The sequence below is a fragment of the Phyllostomus hastatus genome, unplaced genomic scaffold, assembly GCF_019186645.2.
Source record: "Phyllostomus hastatus isolate PE091 unplaced genomic scaffold, TTU_PhHast_1.1 phas_contig_147, whole genome shotgun sequence".
Classification (NCBI taxonomy): Eukaryota; Metazoa; Chordata; class Mammalia; order Chiroptera; family Phyllostomidae; genus Phyllostomus; species Phyllostomus hastatus.
This window is the reverse complement of record NW_025333603.1, coordinates 3916660-3933919: the sequence shown is the minus strand read 5'-3', so window position 1 is coordinate 3933919 and position 17260 is coordinate 3916660. Positions and strand designations below refer to the sequence as shown.

The 17260-nt window shown below is 42.3% G+C and overlaps 1 long non-coding RNA gene across 1 annotated transcript; it reads right to left on the bottom strand.

The window, feature by feature from the left end:
- Nucleotides 1-554: 554 nt before the first annotated feature.
- On the bottom strand, nucleotides 555-11584 carry LOC123831274. The gene is made up of 3 exons (XR_006787881.1): nucleotides 11491-11584; nucleotides 1852-2078; nucleotides 555-752 (listed from the first exon to the last, which is right to left on the bottom strand). It is a non-coding gene; the product is annotated as an uncharacterized LOC123831274 (long non-coding RNA).
- Between the last annotated feature and the right edge of the window lie 5676 nt (nucleotides 11585-17260).

Genomic DNA, 17260 nt, shown 5'->3' with positions numbered 1-17260 from the left:
TTATATTGCCACCTTTGGTGTGTTAACATTTATTGTACCCCAGGGCCATAAAAATGTCGTGCCTTTTATAGAATGCACAGATTCAGAAATTTCCCCCAACCCCTGGCCAACCCACTGCAGTTGGAAGGGACCTTAGCAAGGCCCTTCGTGATTTGTTCATGATTTGTAACTGAATTGCTCCCCTGTTATTAGGTTGTTTGGCTAAGCACCAGCATGTTACAACAAGAAGGAGGTCCCCTGCTTTCCACCTGCAACCCAACAAAATTTACTGAGAGACTCTGACACTGGGGAGCCTACTAGTTCCTAATATAACCCACACTCTTCCATTGTGTGTGTTATTCCCAGTTGACTGTATGATTTGATTTTCCTTTCACAGTCTTTGTTTGTGCCTATTGCCCCAGTGTAAATATTAATAGCACCCCTTTCCTCTTGGATATGGAGTAGAGTCTTTAATAAACATAGGCCTGCATATACACCCACTCCTCCACCACCTACATATAAAATGGTGAAAGTTTGGAGTCAAGAATCAGATAAAAATATATAGAAGTGAGACTGCCTTCATTTATTCATAATTATTCATTGCATAGTTCTGTGATACTGCTGTAGAAAGCCCCCCAGGGACTCATGAAAAGTCAAATGAGCCACCATCCTGAATTGGATAGAGTAGTCTTGCTCCAAGTCACCAGTATGGCATGAATGACCACTTCGGGCTCTTTCTGGTTCTGTGAATGCTTGAAACGGATCTGTGGATACTGACAAATGGCCAAAGAAGTCATTGGTGCTTGTGGTTAGATGAAGATGATGGTGATAACAAACATGGTAACAATGGTTAACACTTGGTGTTTACTAGGAGCTAGGCACTGTTCTAAGTATTTTATATTTACATATATTAACTGATTTGATTTTTACAATAACTTTATGAGGTAGATACTATTACCCCTTTTTTTTCTGACAAAAGAATCAAGGCACTAAAAGGTTAAATAGCTTGCCAAAGCTGTTAAGAGTTACAGTGGAGCCAGAAGCCATACTTTGTACCCTATCGTTTTGGCAGGAAGATGCTGCAGGGATGTGGGGTCTGCAGGCCCTGGGCTTCTCCTCTAGTTGCTAAACTGGCCATCCAAGCTCCCTTTAATTAGAGCACCATATAATTTATTATGCAATCTAGGACACTTATGAGGATGAAAAGGAATGTCAGTAATAGCTATGCTGGAAAAATAGACATAAATGAAATGACAATGTGAGACACACCAGGTCATGTGGTGGTCACCATACAGTTTAAATCAGTCCCTAAGAGCCTGAACTTAAATCTATTCTAACAACACCCAAAACAACAACAAAAATGAAAAGAAGGAATTTATAACACCAACACATGTAAAACCGCAGGATGGGTTGTGTTAGAGACTAGTTGTGAACAACTGTGAGGAGTCTGAGATTTTACTTCCAAACTAGCATGTTGGTCTGCAAGGTTTCATGGATGCTGGTAGAAGACAGGTGACTGCTGGGCTGGAGGCGAGGAACTCCACTGCCTACAGCACAGCAGCAGTGTCAGCAGCATGTTTGCATTGATTTCTTCTTGGCCCTCCAGTCCCATGGGGGGAGGTAAAGTGTAAAGTGTCCCTGATGGGCACTGAACATACAGTGGGTCTACTTCACAGCTGAGGAAACTTGAGCATGAGAAATGAATCTTTTCTAATGGCTGCATGTAAGCCTGCCTGGCCTGTGCCCTGGAAGGAGATACTGTCTTTATTGTACAGGGCTGCAAACAAGCCAGTCCTTTGCTGGGGGTGGGGGAAGGGGGAGACACCATGACACTATGAGCTTCTGCCAAGGCTGTCTGTGCTACAAACATACTTGAAAAGATAGTTGATGTCTCTCCTCCTGAGATATGCAGAAACACGAGAGGCCCATGGAGAGAACTGGCTCCCCACAGCAGCATGTGCCACACCTGGGGAGTGCTCAGTAGGGCCTTGACTGGGCTTTCTCTTCTCCATGGGGCATGGACCAGACAACTTCCTGGCTTTCTACCAAATCCAAGACTCCATGAGATTCTGGATCTCTTCCTCTGGTTTTGGGAGAGCCTGAGGTTGAGACAGGGAAAGCAAAGCGATCAGAAAGAGTGATAGGTAAGTACATAGCTGTTCTTTGTCCATTTGTTGCTGTTCCTTATTTAAGATTGAGCAATTTTCAGCAAAGGCTTGGAAAATGTTCACTTTGCTTTGCTCATGGGTGGGTGTTTTCTGTCAGAGGAGTCCACAGATGATTAATATGAGGAGGGTAGACACATTAGAATAGTTGTTTATTAATCAATATGGTAAACATACTTTTCCTACTATCAAAATAATTTACCATGCTGATTCTAAAGTGTTTGAAAAAATGACACACAAAGTAAAACAGTCATCTAATCTTATTGTCTCATGGAAACCACTGGTAGTGTTTTGGTGCGTATTCTTTTTGGAGTGTGTGTGTGTGTGTGTGTTTAGATACACACAACCATAGTTGTCCTCACAAACATACATATTTTACACAACATTTTTTATCTCCCGTGAATACTATAGGTAGACTTTTTAAACTTAATTTTAAAAAATTAGATAAGATTATATTGAATGCAGTTGTTTAGCTGTTCTGCCATTTGGTCCTGGGATGGGTCTTATATCTCCATCATTCACTAGCTTTACAACCTTGGACTAGCTAATTATCCTCCCTCAGCCTCAGTCTCCTCAACTGTAAAACAAGGACAATAACATGTTTAAATAGGGTTGACAGTGAAATAAAAGATTCAGATAGCATTTATAAGTACTTTAGCATAGTGCCTGACATATAACCTAAATAATGTGTTTAACAAATGCTTATTATTATTATTTATCTAGTCCTCCACTACAGATCATGGCTCAGTGAACTTCTTGTGATCTTTTCCAAGACTGAGGATTATTTCTTTAGAACTGATTCCCAGAAGTGCAATGACTGGATCAGGGGTGGGGACATTTATGACATTTATGACTCTAGATTCATGTTTGGAAGGTGACCATTCAATAATTGATCCCAGGTGGAGTGTGAGCCCTGTGGCCAGTGTCTAACATCCCATGAAAGTTTTAAAACTATGTAGGGCCTCATGCTTCTAAGATGGCTGTATAGCACAGTCACCATGTCCCTGACCTCTGAATTACTCTGAGCAGTGCAGAATGATGGACATATTCTTTTACTTGTCTGTTTCTTTAGGCAGACCAGGCACTCACAGTTGGTGTCTCAATGGCCAAATGGTCAACTTTTACTTCCCAATGTGCTGTGTGTGGTCCACATAGAGTATAGAAACAGAACATGAATGCTTTTCCATTGGGCACAGGCTCTCTCGTTCTCCATGGGCTCTACCTCTCCCCACTTTCTTCTATGATGTGGCTTCACAGAGGGGTAGACTGCTAAGCCCCTGTAACCCCTGGGCTATGGTGTGAGCTCTCTAGGGTGAGGACTGTGTCTTACTGCCTATGGTATCCCAGTGCCCATCCAGGAGCCTGGCATATCAAAGGCTCTCTGAATAAGAGCTGGCCCAGAACTGGGAGGACACGGTTGTGCTACACATGCATGTGGGTCTCCTGACTCACTCCGTGAACCTTGGCCAGGCGTTTTTGTTTCTCTGCAAGTCTCAGTTTCCGTACCTGTAAAATGAAGAGACTTAATCAGATAGCCTCAAATATGTAATGTTCCTATTACATAATTATAATTATGAACTCCTATTTTGCCTGGAGATAAGAAACATGATCATGATATTGATTCTTATCTCCAACATAATATTGAATGTCAACTGTAATTGAAAATTAAAGATAAGAATTAAAGAAAAGAGACTTATGGAGAGGATTTGGTCACTAGGTAAGTTTGAAAAATACCGGTAAATTGAGGGTGAGATACCAGTATGAGTTGCCATTATTATAAATTTTGTTTGTCTATTGATTGTTCAGGCTCAGTATTCAGGGATAAGAGCAGGACCTGTACTGCTATTGCCTTTGGTCTGGGCCATTGAACACACTTCCAATCTGGTCTCTCTGTGTTCGGCCTGGGTTTCTCCAGAACATACAGTCATCAGAGTAGCTCCCCCAAACCTCATCTGCCCATGTCACTTCCCTGCCAAAATCCCACAGGACGTGTCATTGGAAAACAGGAGGGGGCCAGGGAACGTCAGTGTGATCTACAGTGTTTTGCATTTTCAGCTAAGAAGTGGTTTCATAAATATTATTTATACCAGTTACACTCTTGGTCTGTCTGAAATATTTTTTAATTTTGAAGTGCTTGAGGAGCGAGTACCAAGGACACTGTGCTATTGACTGTCTCCTGACATCCCGCAAGCTCTGGGGAAGGAGACAGCATCCTCCAGGGTGGCAGGAGTGGGAGGGCTCTGAATCAACCCTCTGGGTTATTTGAGACTTCAGGAAGGTTCTATTTTCCAGAACGAAATCAAAACTGTGTTCATGAATTGGGGTCTTTATTTTCCGTAAGGCGTTTGATGGTTTTCCCAGGGAGAAAGAAAACAAGTGGGAAAAAAAGTGGGAAAATTCCCCAAACACATGCATTCACAGCAAGGGTGAAAAACGTGCTCACTGCCCAGCTTCTGACTGAATTGCAGAGGAAGGTCCTAATTGTCTCCCAGGCCCCAGGCCCCATTCTAATTTATTGAGGGAAGGCCCAGGAGGTAAATCTCGATGTCATTCTCTAGCCCACTTAAAATGAGCCCATTAAACTACTGCCCATGAATAGAGGTGTTTTTCCCAGGGTAGCGTGCCCCACCCTCATCCCACACCCAGCATCACCCAGGGCACCGCCACTCCGAGAGCCTGAGTGGCACCTCTGACAATGGAGCATTCAGGCAGGCCTTCCCGGATAGGGTCGGAAGCCTGTTTTATGCCCTGTTAATTATTGCAACAATTTATAAAATTCATGACAAACATAAAGCCCTTACAGAGATTGTATTTCAAATGGTATTTACCTGTAACAGAATCCCCTTTGTTTGTAATTCCTGGATTTATGAGCTGTTGCACAACAAAATGGAACCACCTCTTGTCCCCACTGGGGGGCACTGGCCGGGGGACCTCAGGCGCGCCATGGAGACAGAAACCTGCACAAGCTTGGACTCAGTCGAGACACACCTTAGTCCATGGCACTTCCTGGTTTCACAGCCTGTGAATTTACTTGAGGGAGTAGAGGTTGGACGGGGGCAGGTAAGTTTTTTTCCAGGTGAATCTGGGTGTCTCAGAGCTGGAAGGGACCTCAGGTGTGAGCTAGTCCAGCTGTGTATCCATCTTCCCTGCAGCTTCTCTATTTCTACTTGCATGTACCAGTGACAGGGAGCTCCTTACCTGACAAAGCAGCCTGGATGATTGCCCCTTTTTCTCTAATCTTGCCCCTTTCTTCCCCTCCCCAACCTTCCCCCCAACCACAGAGTGATTTTTCTAAAACACAGACCCGATCTTGTGTTGCTTCTTGCTTAAACATCACTCAATAATTTCGATTTGCTTTTAAGTCCAAATTCTTTAACAAGACCTGTGAATTTCTGCATGGTGTGGACCCTACCCTCTTGTTTACCTTAATTTGGGTAGCCCCTATCCATTCTTTTCTTACGAGTGTCAGACTACCTTCAGTTACCTTCTCACATTCAATTCCCACAGTAAGACTCATATAACAAAAGGGCCAAAGACTTAATGTTAGGGACAGCAAGTAAGAGTGTGCTGAGGAGATGGAAGATGGTACAATGGGTAGAATGATTGTGTTAACCGTAGACAGTCTGTCCAGAGCACCAGGGAGTCTCCGTCCATTGGCCAAGACAGTGGCAGGGGGAGTTTCTTACACTGAACATCTCAAAAGCTAGCAAGATAATTGGTTAAGGAGAAAAGCCCTACCCTCACTTCCAGTACCAGCTTGGGGGTGGGACTGGGGGGAGGCAGGCACATGTGCTATAGAAGTCAAAATGGTACAGGGGTGATGCTGACCAAAGAGGCCTGTCAGTTTAGCCTGGGGAAAGAAGGGATTGGTTGGGAGGTAGACCCACTGAAAGCAGAAAGGGCCTTGTTTATCCCACACCCAAACTAATGTAAGCCCAGGGGAACAAAGAAAGCTCTCTCTGGCCAACCTGGCGATGTACTCACCAGTGGGTTCATGCGCTCTCTCTCTCCCAGGAGCATGTGACCTTGTGGCCCTAGCAGCCACATCGCCGTGGCCATGTGGGCTCCACATGCAGGCTCCAGGAGGGAGCCTGAAATGAACAAAATCCGGGAACAAGCTATGCTACCTGGGTCGAGGCTATGACTGCTTAACAGCAGCCTGTGGGCTCCAAAGGACTCTACTTTAAATTAGAGTGGGAACTCTGGACACTGGCTTTTGTCTTGTTCATGGTGAGGAGATGGGCTTTGAAATAGGAGTCTGCCATTCTCTCAGATGGCATGGCTCCTAAATAAAACCTCTTTCTTTCCTTTTGCACCAACATCTGCCTCACAAATTTGGCTTTTGGGGTGAAAGGCAGCCAAACCTCCATTTTTTGTTTGTTTGTTTGCTTGTTTGGTTACAGTTGGAGCTGTACAGAGGGAAGAGAGGATGTTGGCAGTTCCAGAGAAGAGAGGCAAGCAGGATCTCAGAAAAAAAGGAGGGAATATGAGGAGAATCAGAGTCTTGAGGGCAGGAGAAAGACCTCGCAGTTCTCTGGTGAAATCTGGGCTGGTGAAATGTGCAGCCTTGGAAGGGGTCGGTCTCCTCAGCCTCATACTAGATGAGGGGATAGGACCCAAGCTCGGCTCGATCCCTTTCTCTGCCCAGCAGGTCTGGGTTTCGGGGAGTTTCCAGCTTCAAGGAAAACCACACATCTGTGCAAAGGAGCTAACTGTATGACTGGTGGACATGGAGTTGCTTTCATTTTCTTCTTAGTGTCAGAATGTGTGTCCTCTGTGAGGTCTGCAGGAGACATTCAGATTTGCATCCTCTGAAGCAGAGGACTGTTTATAAGGCAGTAAAAACCAGGAGTGACTGTGTACTCTGACTTTCCAAAGTGCCTATTTTAATGCTTTATGCTAAATTTCTTCTAAGGGGAGAACTGTATGATGCAGAGATCTAGAGAAAAGAGTGGCAACTGCAGTCCATCAGATTTCAGCTGTTCTATTGACTGGTTGTGTGACCGCAAGCAAAACACTTCCTGTCTCTGGATCTTCAGTTTCTTCTGCGAAACAAAGGGTGTCATTGCAAGAGCTCTTTGAGAGGTTCGCATCGTCAGTGTGTAGAGATTTAATTCTGTAGTTTCCTTATCTACGAGATGGAATTAACACTAATACCTACCTCTCAGAGTCACTCTACATAAGAATTAAAATAACCTGTGTTATTAACCACATTATAAGGATGAGGCCTCTGCTTTTTCCATCAGACTCCATTGTAAGAAGCCAGGAAGTTAAGTTCCAATTTATTTAGCTGAAGTGTGGAAAAGAGGGAGTTAGAATGCTTTTGGCACAAAAAGCAGAAGACCTAACTCAGATGGCATAAATGATAATAAAATTTGTCATCCCACATTTTTTGGGTGTTTTTGTTCTACACTGGGAGGTTCTGGGGTTAGTAGTTCAACTGTTGGATGACATTATCAAAGACCCCAAAATGAGACTTAGCAGCCCCAGTAGTATACTTCTGCTTTTCACTGCCTTCTCCACTTAGCAAATAATGGCCAGATACCTGATCAGACAGTATATGAGGGCAAGTAAAGAGCAGAGCCTGGCTGTTGGGTGGATAGCCAGCAGTGTCTGCCTCAGAAGGACACTAGTATATACCATACACCTAGTGGGAAGGTATGGTTGGTTCAAGGTCAATGACTAGTTCAGTCTTTGGGTATAGACACTGCCTGGTGCAGAGGGAGGTGGCATGATGAATGAGGAGAAACAGTATATTTAGAATCAACTTAACCTTGTGTTCAAAACTGGCTCCATCATGATCAGACAGGAAAGCTTAGGCAGATATTTGATGGCTATGTGTTTAGTCAGTCAAGGGAATGCAAATCAAAACCATAATGAAATACCACTAAATACCCACCCACAAGGATGGCTAAAATTAAAGAGACTTTAATGTTAGGAGTTGAAACAACTGAAACTCATAGCAACGTTTGTAGGAGTATAATTTGATATATACTCTATGATTGATCCAGCCATTCTGTTCCTGGTTTTGTGTCTAATAGAAACAAGAGGTTATGCTCATCAAAAGATATCTGTAAGAATGTTCATAGCAGCATTATTCACGATAATGCAAACTGGAATCCACCCAAATGTCCATCAGTAGGTGAATGCATTGAAGTACAGTGAATATGGTCATATGCTGCCCAGATCCCCCTTCAAGATGGGATTTGTAGCCTCAGCTTTTGGGAATGCTGCTGGCAGACAATCTTCAGGCCATCTGCCCCTTCCAGAGTTGCCTTGGATGCCCTTCATGGGGCAGCCCACATCCACACAGCATGGCTACAACAGGACATTGTAGCTTTATAGCGCTCTGTGGGGTTGGTCAAGGCAGTCCTTGGGTTGGCACTGAGCTCTGGACTTCTCCCTGTTCTCTCTCCTGCTTCCATAGCTGTCATCCCAAGGGCTCTTCATAAGAACTATACTGCTTGCTAATCCTGTCTCAGAGTAGGCTTCCCAGAGAACAAACCTGCAGTGTGTCTTGTATTCATGCAATAGAATATGGTACAGTAATGAAAAGAACTAACTATGGCACACCAATATGAATGAATGTAATGAGGAAAGCTAGGTGTGAAAGAGTACCCACTATAGAATCCCAATTAAATGAAGGTGAACAACAGCAAAACCACTTCATGGTGAAAGAGGTCAGAATAATGATGACCCTTGGCATTAGAGAGCCTTGTATAATTCTGGAAATAGTCTTTATCTTGATTCAGAAGGTAGTTATACACATATGCACATTTATACATATATCTGTATATGCATGTTGATAGTTAACAATTACTGAACTATGTACTTTAAACTTTGCACTTTACTGCAATAAGTTTCACTTCAATAAAAGTAATAAAACAAAATAGTAAAAAGGTCACATTGCATTGCAGTTGCCCATGTTCCCTGCTGTCATTTGATAGCCCTGTGTTCTTGGGCAAGTGACATCATTCTCTGTCCCTTTGGGTTCCATCTATAACAAGGGGATAATAGAGGTCTGCTGTAAACAACAGCACAGTCAGTAATTAATCCTGTGATGGTTAATTTTATGTGTCAACTTTATGGGGCCACAGGATGCCCAGATATTCAGTCAAACATTATTCTGTGTGCAAGTATTTTGGAAGAGATGAACATTTGAACTGGTGAATTTAGTAAAGCAGATTGCCTTCCCAATGAGGGAGCTTATCCAGTCAAAAAGCATGAAATGGAACAAGGCTGGCCATGGCTGGTGTGGCTCAGTGGACTGAGTGCAGGCTTGTGAAGCAAGGGGTCACTGGTTCAATTCTCTCTCCTTTTCTTTCTCCTGCCCTTCCCCTATAAAAATAAATAAATAAAATCTTTTTTTTTTTTAAAGAAAGAAAGGCTGACTAAGAGGGAACTTCCGCTGACTGCCTTTGAGCTGGGACCTTGCTTTTTTCTGGTCTTTGGACTGGGACCGAAACATCAGCTCTTCCTGGGTCTGGAGTCTGCTCTTGGACAGTATCTATACTTTTTGCTCTCCTGGGTCTCCAGCTTGCCAACTGCAGATCTGGGGGCTTGTCAGCTTCCATAATTGTGTGAGCCAACTTCTTTTAATAAAACACACACACACACACACAATGTTGGTTCTGCTTCTCTGGACAACCGTACTATAGTCCCCTTATCATCTGCTTTGTCATTTTTTCTAGAAAAAAATTCACATTTTTCTTTCATGTATCTTTCAGCTCCTACTATCTATTCCCAAATAAGACAATGGCTATTTATAGAGAGAACAAAAAGCCCCCAGCAATAGAATACATTCTACTTGTCTTATGTTGTGCCCATTTTTATTACTTCAAGTGTTTACATAATTATTTATTCCTAGGGACACAACACCCCAGGGAGATAAATAAAGAAGAATTTGTTCCTTTCCTTTTTATTTTAGCAGTGTTATTAAGGAATTATTGTATGTCAATTATTTAAGTGTACAATTTGAAGAATCTTGGAGATATAGACACACCTGTGAAACCATTAATACAGACAATATAAAATCTAGGTGCTTTATGTATGCAGCATGTAAATGCAGTAGTCTGACTACTCCTTTGGCTGTAGATGGCTTCTCTGATGAATGTTCTCCTCTATCCCTGAATTCTCACTGAGCTCACATATTCAAGTCCGAATTTAGACATGTGTAAGAAGCATCTTTGGATGTCTAATAAGCATCTCAAACTGAACTTGCCTAAACGTTGCTTTGTTTGCTACCTACCTGTCCCCTCGCCCCCAGTCTTTTGTCCTCAAGTCTTCTACTCAAGTGCTCAAGCCAAACATTTTGATCAGTTTTAATTCTTCCCTTCTTTTCACCTGGGACATCTAATCCATTGGCAAGTTCCGTTAGCTTTGTCTTTGAAAGAATCTCAAACTGGCCTCCATTTTCTATGTCCACTGCCTCCACCTGATCTTGAGAATGACAGTAGGAACCTTGTCTGTGTTATTTACTGATGCATTCACTGACATAATCCCAACACCTAGAAAAATATCTGACATATAATAGATGATCAATAACTGTTTGTTGAAGAAGTGATCAAATAATAGGCATCTTAATTGTAGTAACTGTTAACCATATTCACAGTCAAATACTTCTCTATTGCTATATAAAAATTCAGTAACTCTTCCTAATTCTTTCCTCTCCTCATTGTTTTACTTGGCCATGTGCTCTCTACAGTGATGAAATCTTTAGATGTTTTTACTTCTTCATTTTCCTACTCCCTTGTGGAATCTCCTCCAACCCCCACCTCCAGGGTTTTGCTGAGTAAATTCAGAACTTTCATTCTATTATCCCATATATTTTAATAATATGCCTCTTCTGTTTCAATCGTCCTTAGTTAACTCATATTACAATTCCCAGTCAAGCATTCATCATTCTTTTAGATTTAACCATAAAATGCTATAAAATTTATTGCCTACCACTTTTTCTTGTAATTGTTATCTTCCCTATCTTGAGACTTTTGTTTTAATTTAATTTTCATTTGGTTAGTGTGCCTCTCAAGTGATTTCCTCAGCTAGAGGCATGGATGTGGACTCTTTGACTTCTTTAATGCTTGAAAATTTCTTTCAATAACAACCCCAACAACCAGCACCACAACAGAAACATATTTGTTAGTAGTTCATGCTACTCCTGAGCAGACAGGCTGCAGCAGAGAATAGTCAAGGTCTTGCCCCCATGGAGATTACATTTCTCTCTGCCTTTGCACTAGAGGAATAGACTAGTTTATTACACAGGAATGATACAATCTCAATCTCAAAGGCTTTAAAAAAATCTCCTTTTTGTGCATGCCAAGTTTGCTGCTTGTCCTAGGCAACTTACCTTGAAAGTTGTCTGCCATGTGAAAGCTGAGTGTTGCCCCTCTGTATCAGGACAAGCTTCCCAGATCACAGCAGTAAGAGAGAGTGTTGGAAAGTTCCATACCACTATTAAATGCTTCTGCTAAGAAATGGCACACTCATTTTTTTTTGGCCAGTGTCACATGCCTAACTGCAAATGGGCAGAGCAATGCCAACCCCCTTGAGCTCCTGAAAGGCAGAGAACTGAAAATATTTGTGAGCACCACTAGATTCTAACTCAGCCTTCACTTAAAATTGATGTCTTAGCAGAATATAAGATGCTTGAAATGCACTTTTTCTCTCTCTGTGATCCAGAGATTATGCTTCACTGTCTTCTGTTACTAGTGTTGCGTATAGAGTTAGATTTTAGTTTTGTCTATCATCTATCTGTCTATCTATCTATCATCTATTTATCATCAATCTGTCTAACTATCCCACTCCCTTCCTCCCTCTCTCCTTCTATTCCTATCTTCCTCCCTTTCTTCCTTCCCTCATATCTCTAACTCTATATCTTTATCTATATACCCACTGATATGTTTTATTTGAGGTCTGCCAAGATGACACAAAGATAGGATTAGACATGTAAGAGTATATAAGAGATTCATTGGGACAGAACAGGTGAAGGCCAATAACCCTTCAGACTTTGATGGAGATCTGAAATGTACAAAAAGGGAGTGAAAGAGAAGGAAGTTTAAGGCTAGAGTTGTCTCTGACTATAGCACAGCTCCAAGAAAGGTTTGGCCAGGCTATGGGGAGTCCTTGAGCCAAAGCTGTCCATGGCAGGAGTCCCACATCTCTCAGGAACTGGCCTGCTCCAGGACCCCTGCGTGCTTAGTCATTGGCTGGGAGCAGCCTGCAGGAAGCATGGCCTCCGTGTGAACTGGTGGTGGGTTCAGAGGGGCTGCAGGTGGGGCCATCAGTTAATTAGGTTCACCACAGTAGGATATCTGAGAGGCACATCTTCATGGCTGCCACAAGAAGCTTATAAATATTTTTTTCTTTTTCTTTTTCTTTTTTTGGAATTTGGTAATTTTGCCAGGGTATGTCCAGGTGTATGTCACTTAAAAATGACTCCTATTCAAGACAACTTCCATATGAAGTTTCATGTCTTTCCTCACTTCAGTGAAATTTTAATTCTATCTCCCATTATTAATTCTCCTCCATCTGTTTCTTGTTTCCCTTTGGAACTCTATTACTTACATAATATATTTCTTGCATATGTCTTTCACATCTCTTACCTTTTCACATATGATTTTCAATTTATGTGGTTTTGTTCTGTGTAGTGGGTTGTATTTTTCTTAAGTCTCATTTTTCAAAAATGCTATAGTGTTTGGAGATTTTATTTTTGAAATGTTTCTATTGAATTTTAAATTTCAGATATCATGTGTAAAGGTTGAGAGGCTATTTGTTCGGTGTGTGCTTTCACAATATCTTGTTAAGAATTCTGTGTTGTGCCTCCTTAAAAGCTACCTGTTCTACTTGTTGGGACAGGTCTCCCTTCTTCACTGGCTATTGGTCCCTTTAATAATATCTGCTCCCTAAACACTCATTTTGGAGGGTGTACACACCAGGCAGTGGGGTCTTTTGGGTTGGGGAGATTGATAGGCAGTAGAAGATAGGGAGAAGTTTCTTTTCTAGAAGTTTGGTGATGACAGATTTGTTAAAATTGAGTGAGGAAGGGAGGCCTCTTTGTTGTAATGTCCAAGTGCAGATGGGATGTTCTCAGCCCATCATTGCCACCCTCCTGACACAGCCACCTATGAGAATAGCTGACCTCCCCTAGAGCTACACATAGCTAGTTGAAGGGATGGTTCCCCTACTTATCTTAGAGAATTCACTAGGTTTTCTTCCCATGACCTTATAATTGAGGTCTTCACTGCAGATTCTTCTAGGAAAGCAAACTTCTTTCCTTCTTTTTTGGGTTCTTCCCTTCATATTACCATAAATGAATCCCTCATCTTATGTCTTCTTCCTTAGTATTTGAGGTGTCTATCATATGTGGCTTCTTTAGGCTGCTACAATCAGCTCAGCAAAGTTTATTCTGGTGATTGATTTCATCCCAGGGTGTTGAAACAGTGAGAGGATCCTGAGTACACATTCAGGCCATTATTTTGTAGAATCCCCCAAGGATTTTCCCTTAAATATTGATAAAGTGCCCCTTCCATCTTATCTTCCTGAGTCCCACCTTTTTCCATCTTTATTCATATTGGCATGTCAGCTTTTTCCCGCTAAAGAAGTCTTACACAAGGGACAACAACAATTTGAATTTGTCATTGTCACTGTACTTTTACTTCCCTACAGGTTATCAATACCTACCTATCGGGTGTTGATAATTGTCTGTTGTAAATCTAGGGTCAGCAGTCTAGAGCTAGCTCTGGGAGTTGGAAAGATCCCCAGACAAAGATGGGCAGGCTTAGGCTCAGTGGGAGAGTGATTCTCTGGCTGTGGGGAGTGGATTGGGACATATAAGAGTTGTTTGTGATAGTGGTGGTCTCACCATGAGAGATACTTTTGAAATGCTTTTGTTGTTCAAGTTTCTTTCTTGATGGCTGGCAATATTGCCAGTGTTTCCAACCAAGAAGTATAAAAAGCAAGTACGACACTATGTGCCAAGCTCTGTGCAGTGCATTTTATGCATGTTAAACCACTCACTCCTCACCACACCTCTATTATCTTCATTGTACACATGGGCAACTGAGCTCAAAGAAAAAATATAAATTAGATAACAGAATTTGTATGTGAAAATGGTCTGGGCGATTCCAGTGCCCATGGGCCTGCTCTGTGCCATCAATCCATGCTATGTTCAATTTTGAGTTGACTTTTGAAAGGCAGCCAAGATTTCAACAGCAAAGAAAGAAAGGGGGGTTGGTTTGGGGACACTAGCACATGAACAGGCAGGAAGGTGGGTGTAAAGGGAAAATAGGAAGTGGCCCCATGCAGTTAGAATATAACTGCACAAATGGGTTGTTAAAGGGACAGATGAGATTTCAAAGATAAGTTCATTCCAAATAGTGAAATAGCCCATCACTTCCATGCTGTGAGATGTCAGGCAAGTTCCTTCACCTCTCTAAGCCTTAGTCTTCTGATCTGGAAAATGGAGCTAAAATGCCCTTCATGATCCTATGTGCATGTGTGTGTGTTCATGTATCCACATGCATGTGTATGTGGTACAAAGCATGTACATGCTTAATGAAAGTTAATCCTCCTTTCTGTTTTCAGGGGCTGGCAGCTGGCTGGAAGGGTGTGGTGAAGAGGGGGTAAGGGATGGGAGTAACAGAGGCCTGGCAACGTTTTAGCAGCTCCAGAGGCTCCAGGTTTCTTCCAATCCCAACAACCTCTTCATCATTTGAAAGATCAGCTTCAGGCCCATTTGGTGTTAATTAGGGCAACTCAGGCTTCTCCTTGTGAAGGAAACAGGCCCTCATTTCTCTCATTAAAGTAAAATATGACCCATTTTTATGCCTGCATATTTTGTTGCCGAGATTACGAGAATCATCCTCTCTGTTTATACAGAACGAAGAAACGTTACACCAGGAGAGCGGCCTGGGTCTCGGAGTCTGGGGAATAGAAAGCAGATGTTGTCCATGCCGTTATTTTCCCGTCCACCCCCAGCTTCTACTCTCTTCCTCTCTGCTCCTCCCTCTCAGCAGCATAGTCCTCATTTAAGATCATCACAAGGTAAGTGGATTGTAAGAGAATAAGCTGACATTTATTGAGCTCTTTATCAGGTGCCAAGCCCTATAAACAAGGTTCCCCTTTAATTGTCCCCAGAAGCTTCAGGAGTGGTTGGTATTAATCCTTTTTCAGCTCCAGTTCCCTTAAACCAAGAATGCTCAAAGTCTTCCTATTGCCTGGAGATGTGGAAAAAACAAAGCCTGCTGATCACAGAGGCAATCACAGACTCTTGTGCACTGCCTGGGAGGGTCCATGTAGCTTTTGCACACCTCATCCTAGTGGAGCCTCAGCATAGGTCAAAGTAACTGGGGGTCAGATGGGCTCAGGAATTCCACCCAGGTCAATATAACTAGCAAGTGGTAGGGACTTAGAAAATTTTTAGTCAGAAAATCATCAATGTAAAATGTGTGATTTTGAAGGATTTCTATGGCAACAGTTTGGAGAATAGGTGGGATGGAAGTGAGAGTGGAAGAGATGTAAGAAAACTCATTCCCAGCCTGGACATAAGGCAGAAACATTTGGATACCCACTCCTTGTTACACCAGAGCTCTATCTAACAGGCCCGCCTAAGGGCTATTTAATTCTCTATGGCAGCGTTGACAGCTATGTCTGTAAAGGGCCAGATAGTAAATATTTTAGTCTTTGTGGTCCATATGGTCTCCAATGCAGTTACTCACTAATACCATCGTGGCACCGAGGCAGCCGGAGACGATGTGTAAACGAATGAGTATGAATAATGTAATAGTGTAAATAAAACTTTATTTACGAAAGCAGAAGGTGGTTGCTGACTCTTGCTCTGCAGAAATGTACTTTTGTTGGACATATTATTTACTATTGATTATAGCCCAGTCTCTGTAAAATTACACGTTGATTGGTGAATTTTTGTCTGAAAGAGATGCAAGTCATTTCTGTCTGATAGAAAAACACAATTCTAACAATTTTGTTTTTATTGTCCTGAAGGAGATTAGCTCATTTTGTGTCTAACAAGAAATCTATTCTACTATTCTGTCTGCAGCACCTACACAATGTCAATACTTAGTTCTTCAAATATTTCCTGGACCAGCTTTGCCACCAGGCTGTTTCCCTCATTAAAGAGTTTACTAACTCTTTAATCCAGGTGAATTTACAGGGCTGTATGAAAATGACACTGCACTTTGGTGGAGAAGAGATGTAGGATAAGGGCATTAAAGTAGTCCAGAAAATATCGCAGGTTCAATTCCCAGCCAGGGCACATGCCTGGGTTGTAGGCCATAGCCCCAGCCACCACACATTGATGTTTCTCTCTCTCTCTCTTTCTCCCTCCCTTCCCTCTCTAAAAAAAAATAAATCTTAAAAAAAAAAGATATAGAGGCCATGGAGAGGTATCAGCTAAGACAAGTTAGAGATTTTTAAGAGGTGTAATTGGTAGGTCTTGATGACTGATGATACAGAGGAGTGATGAAGAGGGGAGAGCATGAATGATTCCCAAGTCTATCTTGATACAGTGACTAGTAATGACACTGCTCTTCACAGAGGCAGGGAATACTGTCACAGCATGTTGTCTCCACCTTGGAAAGTTGTGTGGCTGAGCACGGACCTGGAAGGGAACAGCCAAATAAATGGTGAAGAGCCAGGCCAACTTCTAAGACCCTCTCATCCTCACTGGCTTGTTGGAAACTTAATTTCTTCCATCTTTATAGGTTAGGATTTGGCAAGCTGAGATGAGCGTTCAAATAAATGATTTCCTGGAGTTTTGAGGTGCCTCTGGGTAATGTAGGATTTGTTTTTAAGGGAATGCAGTAGGTATGCTGAGTACCACTTATGGGAAGACAGGTTAAAAAGAGGAAAGCACTGGTTATGGGTGTCCTTTCCAAGTGGGGCTGTGGGTTGGAGGGTGTGGACCCCTGTGCCCTGTGTTTGGTGAAGACAGATGTCCTCGTCCTCAGGGGGCTTATATTTGAATTGGGGAAGACATTACACTGAATTGTAACTGCCTTTTTTCTCGCTTCTGGGAATTTATTTTATAGATGTACCTGCATACCTACAACAGAGCAGATACACAATCTGCACTTTCACCAGTGGGAACTGGTTACATAAAT